We start from the raw sequence: 15,332 nt of genomic DNA on the forward strand, positions 1-15,332 counted from the left end.
TCCACCTCTGGGGGCATGGCACAGACAAACAAAAAGACAGCAGTAACCTCTGCAGACTTAAATGTCCCTGTCTGACAGCTTTGAAGAGAGCAGTGGTTCTCCCAGAACACAGCTGGTGATCTGAGAACGGGCAGACTGCCTCCTCAAGTGGGTCCCTGACCCCTGACCCCCAAGCAGCCTAACTGGGAGGCACCCCCCAGCAGGGGCAGACTGACACCTCACATGGCCGGCCAGGTACTCCAACAGACCTGCAGCTGAGGGTCCTGTCTGTTAGAAGGAAAACTAACAGAAAGGACATCCACACCAAAAACCCATCTGTACATCAGCATCATCAAAGACCAAAAGTAGACAAAACCACAAAGATGGGGAAAAAACAGAACAGAAGAACTGGAAACTCTAAAAAGCAGAGTGCCTCTCCTCCTCCAAAGGAATGCAGTTCCTCACCAGCAATGGAACAAAGCTGGATGGAGAATGACTTTGACGAGCTCAGAGAAGAAGGCTTCAGATGATCAAATTACTCCGAGCTACGGGAGGATATTCAAACCAAAGGCAAAGAAGTTGAAAACTTTGAAAAAATTTTAGAAGAATGTATAACTAGAATAACCAATACAGAGAAGTGCTTAAAGGAGCTGACGGAGCTGAAAACCAGGGCTTGAGAACGTGAAGAATGCAGAAGCCTCAGGAGCCAATGAGATCAACTAGAAGTAAGGGTATCAGTGATGGAAGATGCAATGAATGAAATGAAGCAAGAAGGGAAGTTTAGAGAAAAAAGAATAAAAAGAAATGAGCAAAGCCTCCAAGAAATATGGGACTATGTGAAAAGATCAAATTTATGTCTGATTGGTGTACCTGGAAGTGACAGGGAGAATGGAACCAAGTTGGAAAACATTCTGCAGGATATTATCCAGGAAAACTTCCCCAATCTAGCAAGGCAGGCCAACATTCAGATTCAGGAAATACAAAGAACGCCACAAAGATACTTCTCGAGAAGAGCAACTCCAAGACACATAATTGTCAGATTCACCAAAGTTGAAATGAAGGAAAAAATGTTAAGGGCAGCCAGAGAGAAAGGCCGGGTTACCCTCAAAGGGAAGCCCATCAGACTAACAGCGGATCTCTCAGCAGAAACTCTACAAGCCAGAGGAGTGTGGGGACCAATATTCAACATTCTTAAAGAAAAGAGTTTTCAACCCAGAATTTCATATCCAGCCAAACTAAGCTTCATAAGTGAAGGAGAAATAAAATACTTTACAGACAAGCAAATGCTGAGAGATTTTGTCACCACCAGGCCTGACCTGAAAGAGCTCCTGAAGGAAGCGCTAAACATGCAAAAGGAAAAACCGGTACCAGCCGCTGCAAAATCATGCCAAACTGTAAAGACCATCGAGACTAGGAAGAGACTGCATCAACTAACGAGCAAAATAACTAGCTAACATCATAATGACAGGATCAAATTCACACATAACAATATTAACTTTAAATGTAAATGGACTAAATGCTCCAATTAAAAGACACAGACTGGCAAACTGGATAAAGACTCAAGACCCATCAGTGTGCTGTATTCAGGAAACCCATCTCATTTGCAGAGACACACATAGGCTCAAAATAAAAGGATGGAGGAAGATCTACCAAGAAAATGGAAAGCAAAAAAGGCAGGGGTTGCAATCCTAGTCTCTGATAAAACAGACTTTAAACCAACAAAGATCAAAAGAGACAAAGAAGGCCATTACATAACAGTAAAGGGATCAATTCAACAAGAAGAGCTAACTATCCTAAATATATATGCACCCAATACAGGAGCACCCAGATTAATAAAGCAAGTCCTGAGTGACCTACAAAGAGACTTAGACTCCCACACATTAATAATGGGAGACTTTAACACCCCACTGTCAACATTAGACAGATCAGCAAGACAGAAAGTCAACAAGAATATCCAGGAATTGAACTCAGCTCTGCACCAAGCAGACCTACTAGACATCTACAGAACTCTCCACCCCAAATCAACAGAATATACATTTTTTTCAGCACCACACCACACCTATTCCAAAACTGACCACATACTTGAAAGTAAAGCTGTCCTCAGAAAATGTAAAAGAACAGAAATTATAACAAACTATCAGATCACAAGGCAATCAAGCTAGAACTCAGGATTAAGAATCTCAATCAAAACCGCTCAACTATATGGAAACTGAACAACCTGCTCCTGAATGACTACTGGGTACATAATGAAATGAAGGCAGAAATAAAGATGTTCTTTGAAACCAATGAGAACCAAGACACCACATACCAGAATCTCTGGGATGCAGTGTGCAGTGTGCAGAGGGAAATTTATAGCACTAAATGCCCACAAGAGAAAGCAGGAAAGATTCAAAATTGACACCCTAACATCACAATTAAAAGAACTAGAAAAGCAAGAGCAAACACATTCAAAAGTTAGCAGAAGGCAAGAAATAACTAAGATCAGAGCAGAACTGAAGGAAATAGAGACACAAAAAACCCTTCAAAAAATTAATGAATCCAGGAGCTGGTTTTTTGAAAGGATCAACAAAATTGATAGACCGCTAGCAAGACTAATAAAGAAGAAAAGAGAGAAGAATCAAATAGATGCAATAAAAAATGATAAAGGGGATATCACCACCGATCCCACAGAAATACAAACTACCATCAGAGAATACTACAAACACCTCTATGCAAATAAACTAGAAAATCTAGAAGAAATGGATAAATTCCTCGACACATACACTCTCCCAAGACTAAACCAGGAAGAAGTTGAATCTCTGAATAGACCAATAACAGGAGCTGAAATTGTGGCAATAATCAATAGCTTACCAACCAAAAAGAGTCCAGGACCAGATGGATTCACAGCCAAATTCTACAAGAGGTACAAGGAGGAGCTGGTACCATTCCTTCTGAAACTATTCCAATCAATAGAAAAAGAGGGAATCCTCCCTAACTCATTTTATGAGGCCAGCATCATCCTGATACCAAAGCCGGGCAGAGACACAACCAAAAAAAGAGAATTTTAGACCAATATCCTTGATGAACATTGATGCAAAAATCCTCAATAAAATACTTGCAAACCGAAGCCAGCAGCACATCAAAAAGCTTATCCACCATGATCAAGTGGGCTTCATCCCTGGGATGCAAGGCTGGTTCAATATACGCAAATCAATAAATGTAATCCAGCATATAAACAGAACAAAGACAAAAACCACATGATTATCTCAATAGATGCAGAAAAGGCCTTTGACAAAATTCAACAACCCTTCATGCTAAAAACTCTCAATAAATTGGGTATTGATGAGACGTATCTCAAAATAATAAGAGCTATCTATGACAAACCCACAGCCAATATCATACTGAATGGACAAAAACTGGAAGCATTCCCTTTGAAAACTGGCACAAGACAGGGATGCCTTCTCTCACCACTCCTATTCTGGAAATTCTGGCCAGGGCAATTAGGCAAGAGAAGGAAATAAAGAGTATTCAATTAGGAAAAGAGGAAGTCAAATTGTCCCTGTTTGCAGATGACATGATTTTATATCTAGAAAACCCCATTGTCTCAGCCCAAAATCTCCTTAAGCTGTTAAGCAACTTCAGCAAAGTCTCAGGATAGAAAATCATTATACATAAATCACAAGCATTCTTATACACCAACAACAGAAAAATGGAGAGCCAAATCATGAGTGAACTCCCATTCACAATTGCTTCAAAGAGAATAAAATACCTAGGAATCCAACTTACAAGGGACATGAAGGACCTCTTCAAGGAGAATTACAAACCACTGCTCAAGGAAGTAAAAGAGGATACAAACAAATGGAAGAACATTCCATGCTCATGGGTAGGAAGAATCAATATCGTGAAAATGGCCATACTGCCCAAGGTAATTTACAGATTCAATGCCATCCCCATCAAGCTACCAATGACTTTCTTTACAGAATTGGAAAAAGCTACTTTAAAGTTCATATGGAACCAAAAAAGAGCCCGCATCACCAAGTCAATCCTAAGCCAAAAGAACAAAGCTGGAGGCATCACACTACCTGACTTCAAACTATACTACAAAGCTACAGTAACCAAAACAGCATGGTACTGGTACCAAAACAGAGATATAGATCAATGGAACAGAACAGAGCCCTCAGAAATAACGCCGCATATCTACAACTATCTGATCTTTGACAAATCTGACAGAAACAAGCAATGGGGAAAGGATTTCCTATTTAATAAATTGTGCTGGGAAAACTGGCTAACCACATGTAGAAAGCTGAAACTGGATCCCTTCCTTACACCTTATACAAAAATCAATTCAAGATGGATTAAAGACTTAAACTTTAGACCTAACACCATAAAAACCCTAGAAGAAAACCTAGGCATTACCATTCAGGACATAGGCATGGGCAAGGACTTCATGTCTAAAACACCAAAAGCAATGGCAACAAAAGCCAAAATTGACAAATGGGATCTAATTAAACTCAAGAGCTTCTGCACAGCAAAAGAAACCACCATCAGAGTGAACAGGCAACCTACAAAATGGGAGAAAATTTTCGCAACCTACTCATCTGACAAAGGGCTAATATCCAGAATCTACAATGAACTCAAACAAATTTACAAGAAAAAAAACAAACAACCCCATCAAAAAGTAGGTGAAGGACATGAACAGACACTTCTCAAAAGAAGACATTTATTCAACCAAAAAACATATGAAAAAATGCTCACCATCACTGGCCATCAGAGAAATGCAAATCAAAACCACAATGAGATACCATCTTACACCAGTTAGAATGGCAATCATTAAAAAGTCAGGAAACAACAGGTGCTGGAGAGGATGTGGAGAAATAGAAACACTTTTACACTGTTGGTGGGACTGTAAACTAGTTCAACCATTGTGGAAGTCAGTGTGGTGATTCCTCAGGGATCTAGAACTAGAAATACCATTTGACCCAGCCATCCCATTACTGGGTATATACCCAAAGGACTATAAATCATGCTGCTATAAAGACACATGCACACGTATGTTTATTGCGGCACTATTCACAATAGCAAAGACTTGGAACCAACCCAAATGTCCACCAATGATAGACTGGATTAAGAAAATGTGGCACATATACACCATGGAATACTGTGCAGCCATAAAAAATGATGAGTTCATGTCCTTTGTAGGGACATGGATGAAATTGGAAATCATCATTCTCAGTAAACTGTCGCAAGGACAAAAAACCAAACACTGCATATTCTCACTTATAGGTGGGAATTGAACAATGAGAACCCATGGACACAGGAAGGGGAACATCACACTCTGGGGACTGTTGTGGAGTGTGTGGAGCGGGGAGCTATAACATTGGGAGGTATACCTAATGCTAGATGACGAGTTAATGGGTGCAGCACACCAGCATGGCACATGTATACATATGTGAGTAACCTGCACATTGCGCACATGTATCCTAAAACCTAAAGTATAATAATAAAAAATTAAAAAAAATTAAAATCAAAAATAAAATTAAAAAAATAACTCAAGATAGTGAAATTATTTGAAAAAAATTTGCAAAAAATCATGGACAATATTTAGAGACCAGAAAAAGTATGACATACTACAGTCAGCCCTCAGTAACAGCAGGTTCTGCATACAGGGATTCAACCAACCATGGCTCAAAAATATTTGAAAATAAAACAACAACAAAAAAATAAATACAATAAGAAATAAGCTGGGTGCTGTGGCCCATGCCTATAATCCCAGCACTTTGGTAGGCTGGGGTAGGAGGGTCACTTGGGCTCAGGTGTTCGAGACCAGCCTGGGGAGACCCATTCTCTACAAAAATAAATTTAAAAACTCAGCCAGGCGTGATGGTGCACACCTATGGTCCCAGCTGCTTGAGAGGCTGAGGTGGGAGGATCACTTTGGCCTAGAAGGTAACAGCTGCAGTGAGATTTGTTTGTACCACTGCACTCCAGCCTGGGCAACAGAGTGAGACCCTCTCCCAAAAATAAATATAATAAATACAATACAAATTTTAAAATATAGTCTAACAATTCTTTATGTAGCATTTATACTGCATTAGGTATTATAAATAATCTAGAGATGATTTAAAGTATGCAAGAGGATGTGCATAGTTTATGTGAAATTATTATGCTATTTTCTATAAGTGACCTGAGTATTCGCAGATTTTGTTGTCTGTGGAGGTTCTGGGACCAATCCCCCTTGCATATTATAAGACCACCATATATAAAAATATAGGTAGATTTCAAAACAACAAACACATAGAAGGCCCAAAAATAAAAAAAGACAGACTTGAAAATTTACAGCAGAAAGATCCAGACAAGCATAGAAAATTACTGAATTAAAAAATGGTTTTCAGTACTATCAGCGTATAAATAGCATGAATTCTAGGTTAGAATAGAAAGAACAGAGCAGAGTCAATGTTACGAGTGATAATAGATGAGAATTTTGAAGTAGCATACCATGCCTGGAATGGAAATATAAAATGCATTCTGATTTAGACTTAGCACACTGAAACTACAAAAATCTAAAGACAAAATGAGAAATTCTTAAAGATCTACTAGAAAATAAACACATGTACAATGAAGCAATAATTATACTGACAGCCAATCTCTTGTTAGTAATAATAGCAGAAACAAACAATTGCCTAAACAGTATTTTAATATTATTAAAATAGAGTAGAGAAATATTTAAACTAGGATAATATACCTGGGAATAGTATCTTTCAATATTGAGAGTAAATAAATACATTTTCTGACATGCAAAGAGTTTGCTACTTATTCATTCCTGCTTAACGAATTGCCAAACGATGCACTTTGGCCGAAATGAAATTGAACTCTGAATGAAGAAGTGGGAAAAAAGTAATGGAGAGTAAAGAGAGTGGTAAATATGTTGATAAATCCAAAAATGTATTTATTAAAATATATCTCTAACTTGAAATGACGTGAGAGTTAAAAGCAAGGTTGAAATAAAACAGTATAAAAATGATAAGAAGGGTGAGATGTTCAGTGTTAAGACATTCTAAAACACCAACAAGTTTAAATTTAAAAATAAAAAAATTGGAGAGTAAAGGAGAAACCAATCATGGGGAAAGAATAAAAGTATAGATTTTATTGGAATGTTTCAGAATATCAGGGGAACAACGGGAAACAGAATCAGGTAGCAACAATTTTCTAGGAAGTTATTGGGTACTATATTAGTCCATTCTCTCATTGCTATAAATACCTGCAACTGAGTAATTTATAAGACAAAATAAGTTTAATGGGCTTATGGTTCTGCAGGCTGTACAAAAAGCATGGCAGCATCTGCTTCTAGGGAGGCCTCAGGAAGCTTCCAATCATGACAAAAGGCAGAGGGGGAGTGAAGCATCTTAGATGACATAAGCAAGAGTAAGACAGAGAGAGAGAAGAAGAAGGTGCTACACATTCTTAAACAACCAGATCTCGTGAAAACTGTGTCATGAGAACAGTGCCATGGGGATGCTACTAAACTATTCATGGAAGATCCACCCCCATAATCCAGTCACCTTCCACCAGGCCCTACCGCCAACACTGGGGATTATAATTCAACTTGAGATTTGGTGGCTACACAGATCCAAACCATATCAGGTGCAGTACCCTAGTATGAGAGGGTTTATGGAATTGAAGCCCAGAAGTCATTACTGGAGCAATATCTCCAACTGACCTGACCATTTACAGTGTTGTTCTTTTCATAAGAGAGGGTTCGTGAGCTTTATTCCAGTATGCCACTTGTGATAGAAATAAGAAGAATGAGTAAGAATAGACCTCAGAAAGGGGAAAGAGTTGGCTATTTTGCAAATATGTTAATTAATTATTTCTTGTACACCAACAGACACACCCTTACTTCACCTAACAAAAAATGCACTTTAAAAAATTGATGACTTAGAACTTGCATGAAACAGACTTATGGTAATGCCTGTGACTAAATGCAAACTTATTATGGTAATGCCTGTAACTAAATGTCATCTGCTGTCTAAAATGGAATTGAATAGAGAAGCCCATATATTTTCCCAAGGCAAACTTTCCCATATTCACAATGAATTTAAACTTGAAAAAAAATAGCTCTTTTGTCTGAAATTGCTTTTTCCTTTGTGGTAAATCCCTTCATTTGGCCCGATGGTAAGTAATGATACATGAAATGCCCAGTACTATAACACTTTGAAAATAAGCATCCTTTATTGGGGTTTAAAAGATGGAAAGGTAACAACTTAACTTTCCCGGTGTTGACAGGTACAATCAACAGGAACAATAGATACTTAAGAGACCAGAGGATGGTTTTTCATATATACAACTTCTCAAAACAGTGGGAGAGTCTTTCAAGGCATACATTAATAGAATGCCTTCAGGGAAGTGTAATGACTTTGGCCAAACAGTGCCTGACTGATGCAATAAACTTTTCTTTTCAATTCTTTTTCTTTCTTTCCTTCTTTCTTTCTTACTTTCTTTCTTTCTTTCTTTCTTTCTTTCTTTCTTTCTTTCTTTCTTTCTTTTTCTTTCCTTCTTTCTTTCTTTTCTTTCTTTCCTCTTTCTTTCTTTCTTTCTTTCTTTCTCTTTCTTTCTTTCTCTTTCTTTCTTCCTTCCTTTCTTCTTCCTTCCTTCCTTCCTCTCTCTCTCTCTCTCCTTCCTTCCTTCCTTCCGTACATCACCAGTCAAATCAGGCAATTATCCTTAATCCCACCCATCTACCCTTTTCTTCTTCCCTCACCTTCAACTCATTGCTAGTTGTTAGGTTCTATGAACATTTCATAATCCAAGTCAGTCAAATCCATATCATGGAGTGATATAAATCCTACCTGTTTTTCCTGGTTTGAATTTTGCATACCATTCATTAATTCAAGCAATAGTTATTGGGCGCATATGTTGTGTGCCTGTCATTGTTCTACATATAGGGAATATAGCATTAAACAGAACAGACAAAAATTCCTGCCTTTATGGAGCTTATATCCTAATGAGGGAAACACACAGTAAATAAGAAATGTAAGTAAAATACGTATAATTTTGATGGTTAAAGTGGTAAGAAGGAAAAGGAAGCATAGAAGGATAAAAGAGAATAAGAAATTATGGGATCTTTTTTTAAATAGAGTAGAAAGAGAAGACTACTGGGAATGTGCTACTTGAGTAAATATTCGTGGAGGTTCAGGCATGAGCTATGAAAACACTTGGCAGAAGAAAGCTCCAGAGAGAGAGAAAAGTAGACGCAAATATCTAACAATGTGTAATCAGAGCTATCACATTATATAGACATCAAGTAACTTCTATGCTTAAATAAATTCTGAAAGTTTTGCAATTCTTCCAGAATAACATACAAATACTTTCTGTGTAATATCCTAAAGTTCATTCAGGATTCCATTCTGAGACCCCATTTCCTCTTAGACAGCATATTTCCTGCCAGCCACAAGCAGCACCCTGCTTTTCTGCAGGCCACAGTTATTTGATCATGCCAGATGCATTATCACTTTGGGCGCTTGCACCCAAAGTTATTTTATTTTTTTCTTTTTTACCCATTCCTGTATCTGGCTACTTTTCCTTCTTCAGGTTCAAGTTAAATACTATCTTTTCAAGGAAGGTGTTTCTGAGCATCCTGGTTTTTAGGACATGCAATTGTTCACCATTGCCTTATCTCCCTAGAGAAGCCTCCTGATTCTTTCCTAGTATAATATATGTCTCTCTTTCATTTTTTTCTACTTCTTTATTCATCATTTTACTGTGTACCTCCTTGCTTAACATGTAAGAAACAAAAAGAGGCCTCCTGTGTGTTGTTTTGTTTTGCTTTGCTTTGATGGTGGAATGGCCTTTCTCCCAGCTCAGCCCATAGCTCATGCATTCTTATCCTTCACTTCTCAGATGTCATTTCTTCAAAGGTGAGCCTTCCCTACAACAGCTTTCTTCAAGTACTGTTTCAGAACTTCACATGCATTAAGGAACAAGCATGTAACCTGAATGTTCAGTGACCCAGTGTGGACAATAGAGAGAAGTGGGACAGTCCTTACGTGAGAGGAAAAAAAAATATAATTATGTATATTGTGTATATATATATATAATTGTATATCTGTATAATGTATTTATGTATATTACATATATGTGTGTATCACAAAAACAGTTAATACCAAGAGTATATATAGATGTCCTAAAATCATTAATGATCAAATATTCCAGTACAAGCAGGATGGCCACGTTCACCTTTCCCTTTCCCTCCTGTCCTGAAGCAGGTCATAAACCTTTATTCCAGAGCTACCTTCCCTTATCCTTATTCTTATCTGCAAAGACACAGAGATGCCCAGAAGAATCTGAAAAAACAGAACTTGCTAAGTTACCCCCAATTTATTCCCATCAGATCATACAGTCTTTGTCCAAGTGACTGCTCATTCTTCATTAAACCTAATCATAGAAACACGCAGGTTTCCCTGTTTCTTTGAGTTTTTATTTCTGAAGTCTTCTGTGTCGCATAAAATTTATATTAAATACATTTGTCATATTTTTCTCTTATTAATCTGTATTTTATAGGTGCCTTAGCATGAACCTAGGGATGGGAAGGAAATATGCTTCTTTTCAACTCTACTATTTACAAGTTCCAAGGATTAGGACATCAGCATGTTTGAGGGCCATTATTCTGCCAACCACACCAACAAAGGATCCTTCAAAGGACATAAGTAAAGCATTCAAGTCTTTTCAATATTCATATATGTCCACGTCATAACATATTTTTGATCATTGGTATAATTGTATATTACAGGTGAATTCTGTTTGGTTCTTATGTATATTTAGAGAATAATGGATTTCAGCTCAAATTTTTTAAATTTTTTTATTTTTAAATTTTGTGGGTACATAGTAGGTATATATATTTCTAGGGTACATGAGATTTTTTGATGCATGCATGCAATGCATAATAATTACACCATGGAAAATGGGGTATCCATCCCCTCAAGCATATATCCTTTGTGTTGCAAACCAATTATACTTCTTTCAAAATGTACAATTAAATTATTATTGACTATAGTCACCCTATTGTGCTATCAAAAACTAGGCCTTATTCATTCAGTTAATGATTTTTTTGTATCCACTAACAATCCTTATCTCCCCCATCCCCCAACCCACAGAGCTACTATAGATCTGTAGTATAACTTAAAGTCATGTAATGTGAGTCCTCCAGTTTTGTTCTTTTTGCTTAAGATAACTTTGGCTATTCTGGGTCTTTTGTGATTTCATATAAATTTTAGGATCAGATTTTCTATTTCTGTGAAGAATGTCATTGGTATTTTGATAGGGATTGCATTGGATCTTTGGATTGCTTTGGGTAGGATGGACATTTTAATAATATTGATTCTTCCCATCCATGAATGTGGTATATCTTTCTATTTTATGGTATCCTCTTCAATGTCTTTCCTTGGCGTTTATAGTTTTCATTAAAGAAATCTTTCACTTCTTTGGTTAAATTAATTCCTAGGTATTAATTTTGTTTGTGGCTCTTTTTAATGAGAAAACTTTTTAAATTTCTTTTTCAGAATGTTGACTGTTGACTTATAGAAATGCTACTGATTTTTATACATTGATTTTTTATCCTGCAACTTTTCTGAATTTGTTTATCAATTTTCTGCTGAAGTTTTTAGGTTTGTTTAACTATAAGACTATGTCATCTGCAAACAAGGATAATTTGATTACTTCCTTTTCAATTTGGATGCCATTAATATCTTTCACTTGTCTAATTGCTCTAGCTAAAACTTCCAGTACTATGTTGAACAACAATGGTGAAAGTGTGTATCCTTGTTGTGTTCTAGATCTTACAGGAAAAGCTTTTGTTTTTTCCCCATTCTGTATACTAGCCATAGTTCTGTCTTACACATCTTTTATTTTGTTGAGGTATGTTCCTTCTAAACCTAGTATTTAATATTTTTATGGATTTTATTATGGAAGGATGTTGAATTTTTTTAAATGCTTTTTTAGCATCAATTGAAATGATCATATGATTTCTGTTCTCCATTCTTTTGATATGATGTATTACATTGACTGGTTTGCCTATGTTGAACTATCCTTGCATCCCAGGGATAAATCCCACTTTGTTGTGATTAATGATCTTTTTAATGTATTGCTGAATTGGTTTGCTAATATTTTGTTGAGGATTTTTGCATCAATATTCATTGAGGATATTGGCCTGCAGTTTCTTTCTTTTCTTTTTTTTTTAATGTGTCTGTCTGATTTTGGTATTAGGGTAATACTGGCTTTGTAGAATGAGTTTAGAAGTATTCTCAACTCCTCTATTTTTCAGAATAGTGTGAGTAGGATTGGTGTTAACTCTTTTCAACATGTTCGGTTAAATTCAACCCTTGAAACTGTCGGGTCCAGGGTTTTTCTATACAGAGAGACTTTTTATTATGGCTTTGCTCTTGTTACTTGTTATTGGTCTGTTCAGGTTTTGGGTTTCTTCCTGGTTCAATCTTGTTAGGTTGCATGTGTCTAGGAATTTGTCTATTTCTTCCAGATCTTCCAACTTATTGGCATATGGTTGCTCATAGTAGCCACTAATGATCTTTTGGATTTCTGCAGTATCAGTAGTAGGGTTTCCTTCTTCATCTAGGACTTCATTTATTTGGATCTTCTCTCTACTTTTCTCAGTTAGTCTGGCTAAATATTTGTCAATTTTGTTTAACTTTCCAAAAAAGCAACTTTTTGTTTCATTAATCTTTTGTATAGTTTTCTTCATTTCAATTTTGTTTATTTCTACTCTGATCTTTATTATTTCATCTACTAATTTTGAGTTTGGTTTGCTCTTGCTTTGCTAGTTCTTTAAGATACATTATTAGGTTGTTTATTTGAAGTTTTTCTTCTTTTTTGATGTAGACACTTACAACTGTAAACTTCCCTGTTAGTACTGCTTTTCCTGTATCCCATAGGTTTCGGTATGTTGTGTTTCCCTTATAATTTGTTGCCAGAAATTTGGTGGTGTGTTTCTATTATAATTTGTTTCCAGAAATTTTTCAATTTTCTTCTGAATTTCTTAATTGACCCACTGGTCGTTAGGAGCATATAGTTTAATTTCCATTTATTTCTGTAGTTTCCAAAATTCTTCTTCTTATTGATTTCTAGTTTTATTCCATGTATCAGAAAAGATGCTTGACATTATTTCAGGTTTTTTAAAAAATGTTTTAAGACTTGTTTTGTGACCTAACATATGGTCTGTCCTTGAGAATGATCTATGTGCTGAGGAAAAGAATGTGTATTCTGCAGATTTTGGATGAAATATTCTGTAAATATCTATTAGACCCATTTGGTCTAGAGTGCTGACTAAGCCCAATGTTTCTTTGTTGATTTTCGGTCTGGAAGATCTGTCCACTGCTGATAGTGGGGTGTTAAAGTATCGAGCTATTATTGTATTAAAACTATCTCTATTTAGCTCTAATAATATTTGCTTTTTATATCTGGGTACTCTAGTGTTGGGTGCATCTATATTTAAAGGTGTTATATTCTTTTGCTGAACTGACTCCTTTATTATTATATAGAGATCCTCTTTGCTACATAGTTTTTGTCTTGAAGTCTATGTTGTTTAATATAAGTATTGCTATTCCTGCTCCTTTTTGGTTGTGATTAGCTTGGAATATCTTTTTCTATCCATTATTTTTAGTCTATGTGTGTCTTTATAGATGTATTGGATTTCATGTAGGCAACAGATCAATGTATTTTGTTTTTAATCCATTCAGAGACTCTACATCTTTTGATTGGAGAATTTAGTTCATTTACACTCACTGTTATTATTGATAAGTAAGGACTTACTCATACCATTTTGTTATCTGTTTTCTGATTGTTTTTGGTCCTTGTCTTCTTTCTTTCCTTCTTGTGTTCCTTTTAGTGAAGGTAATTTTATATGGTGATATGATTTAGTTTCCTGCTTTGTTTTTTGTGTATTCATTATATGTGTTTTGGTTTGAGGTTACCATGATGCTTGCAAATACAAACTTATAACCCATTATTTTTAGCTGATAACAACTTATCACTATTTGCATAAACAAATAAACAAGCAAAAGAAAACTAATGAAGATTTTATACCTTAACTTTATCCCCTTGCTTTTTAACTTCTTGTTGCTTCTTATATCTTACAGTACTGTCTATGTCTTGAAAAGTTGGTGTAGTTTTTATTTTTGATTGGTTCATTGTATAGTCTTTCTACTTATGATAAGAGTAGTTTACACACCACAGTTACAATGTTATAATAGTCTGTGTACTTTTTTGTGTGTACTTACTATTACCAGTAAGTTTTATATCATCAGATGATTTCTTATTGCTCATTAATGTCCTTTTATTTTGAAGTACCCCCTTGGCATTTTTTCTAGAACAGGTCTGGTGGTAATGAACTCCCTCAGCTTTTGTTTGTCTGGGAAAGTCTTTACTTCTCCTTCATGTTTGAAGGATAATTTTGCCAGATATGCTATTCTAGGGTAAAAGTTTTTTCTCCTTTATCAATGTAAATATATCATGCCACTCTCACCTGGCCTGTGTCTAGGTGAGACACAGACCTGTACATTTTCCACTGAAAAGTCTGATGCCAGATGTATTGAAGTTCCATTGTAGTTGTTTGTTTCTTTTATCTGTGTTCCTTTTAGGTTCCTTTTTTTATCCTTAGTTTTTGGGAGGTTGATTATTAAATGCCTTCAGGTGTTCCTCTTTGGGTTAAATCTGCTTGGTGGTCTATAACCTTCTTATACTTGAAAGTTGATATCTTTCTCTAGGTTTTAGAAGTTCTCTGTTATTATCCCTTTGAATAAACTTTCTACCCCTATCTTTTTCTCTATCTCCTCCTGTAAGGCCAATAACTCTTAGGTTTGCCCCTTTGAGGCCATTTTTTAGACCCTATAGGCATTCTTTATTATTTTATATTCTTTTTTTTGTTTTATCTTCTCTAACAGTGTATTTTCAAATAGCCTGTTGTCAAGCTCCCTAATTCTTTCTTCTGCTTGATTAATTCTGCTGATAAAACTCTGATGAATTCTTCAGTATGCTAATTGCATTTTTTCAGCTCCAGAATTTCTGCTTGATTCTTTTGAATTATTTCAATCTCTTTTTTAAATTTGTCTCATAGAATTCTGAATTCCTTTTCTGTGTTAACTTGAATTTCTTTGAGATTCCTCAAAACAGCTATTATGAATTCTGTGTCTGAAAGGTCACATATTTCTGTTTCTCCAGGATCAGTCCCTGATGCCTTATTTAGTTCACTTGGCGAGGTCATGTTTTCTGGACGGTGTTGATACTTATCGATATTCATCTGTGTCTGGGCATTGAAAAGTTAGATATTTTGTGGTATCTTTCCAGTCTGTGCTTGTTTATAACTATCC

The sequence above is a fragment of the Pongo abelii genome, chromosome 4 (genome assembly GCF_028885655.2).
Source record: "Pongo abelii isolate AG06213 chromosome 4, NHGRI_mPonAbe1-v2.0_pri, whole genome shotgun sequence".
Lineage (NCBI taxonomy): Eukaryota > Metazoa > Chordata > Mammalia > Primates > Hominidae > Pongo > Pongo abelii.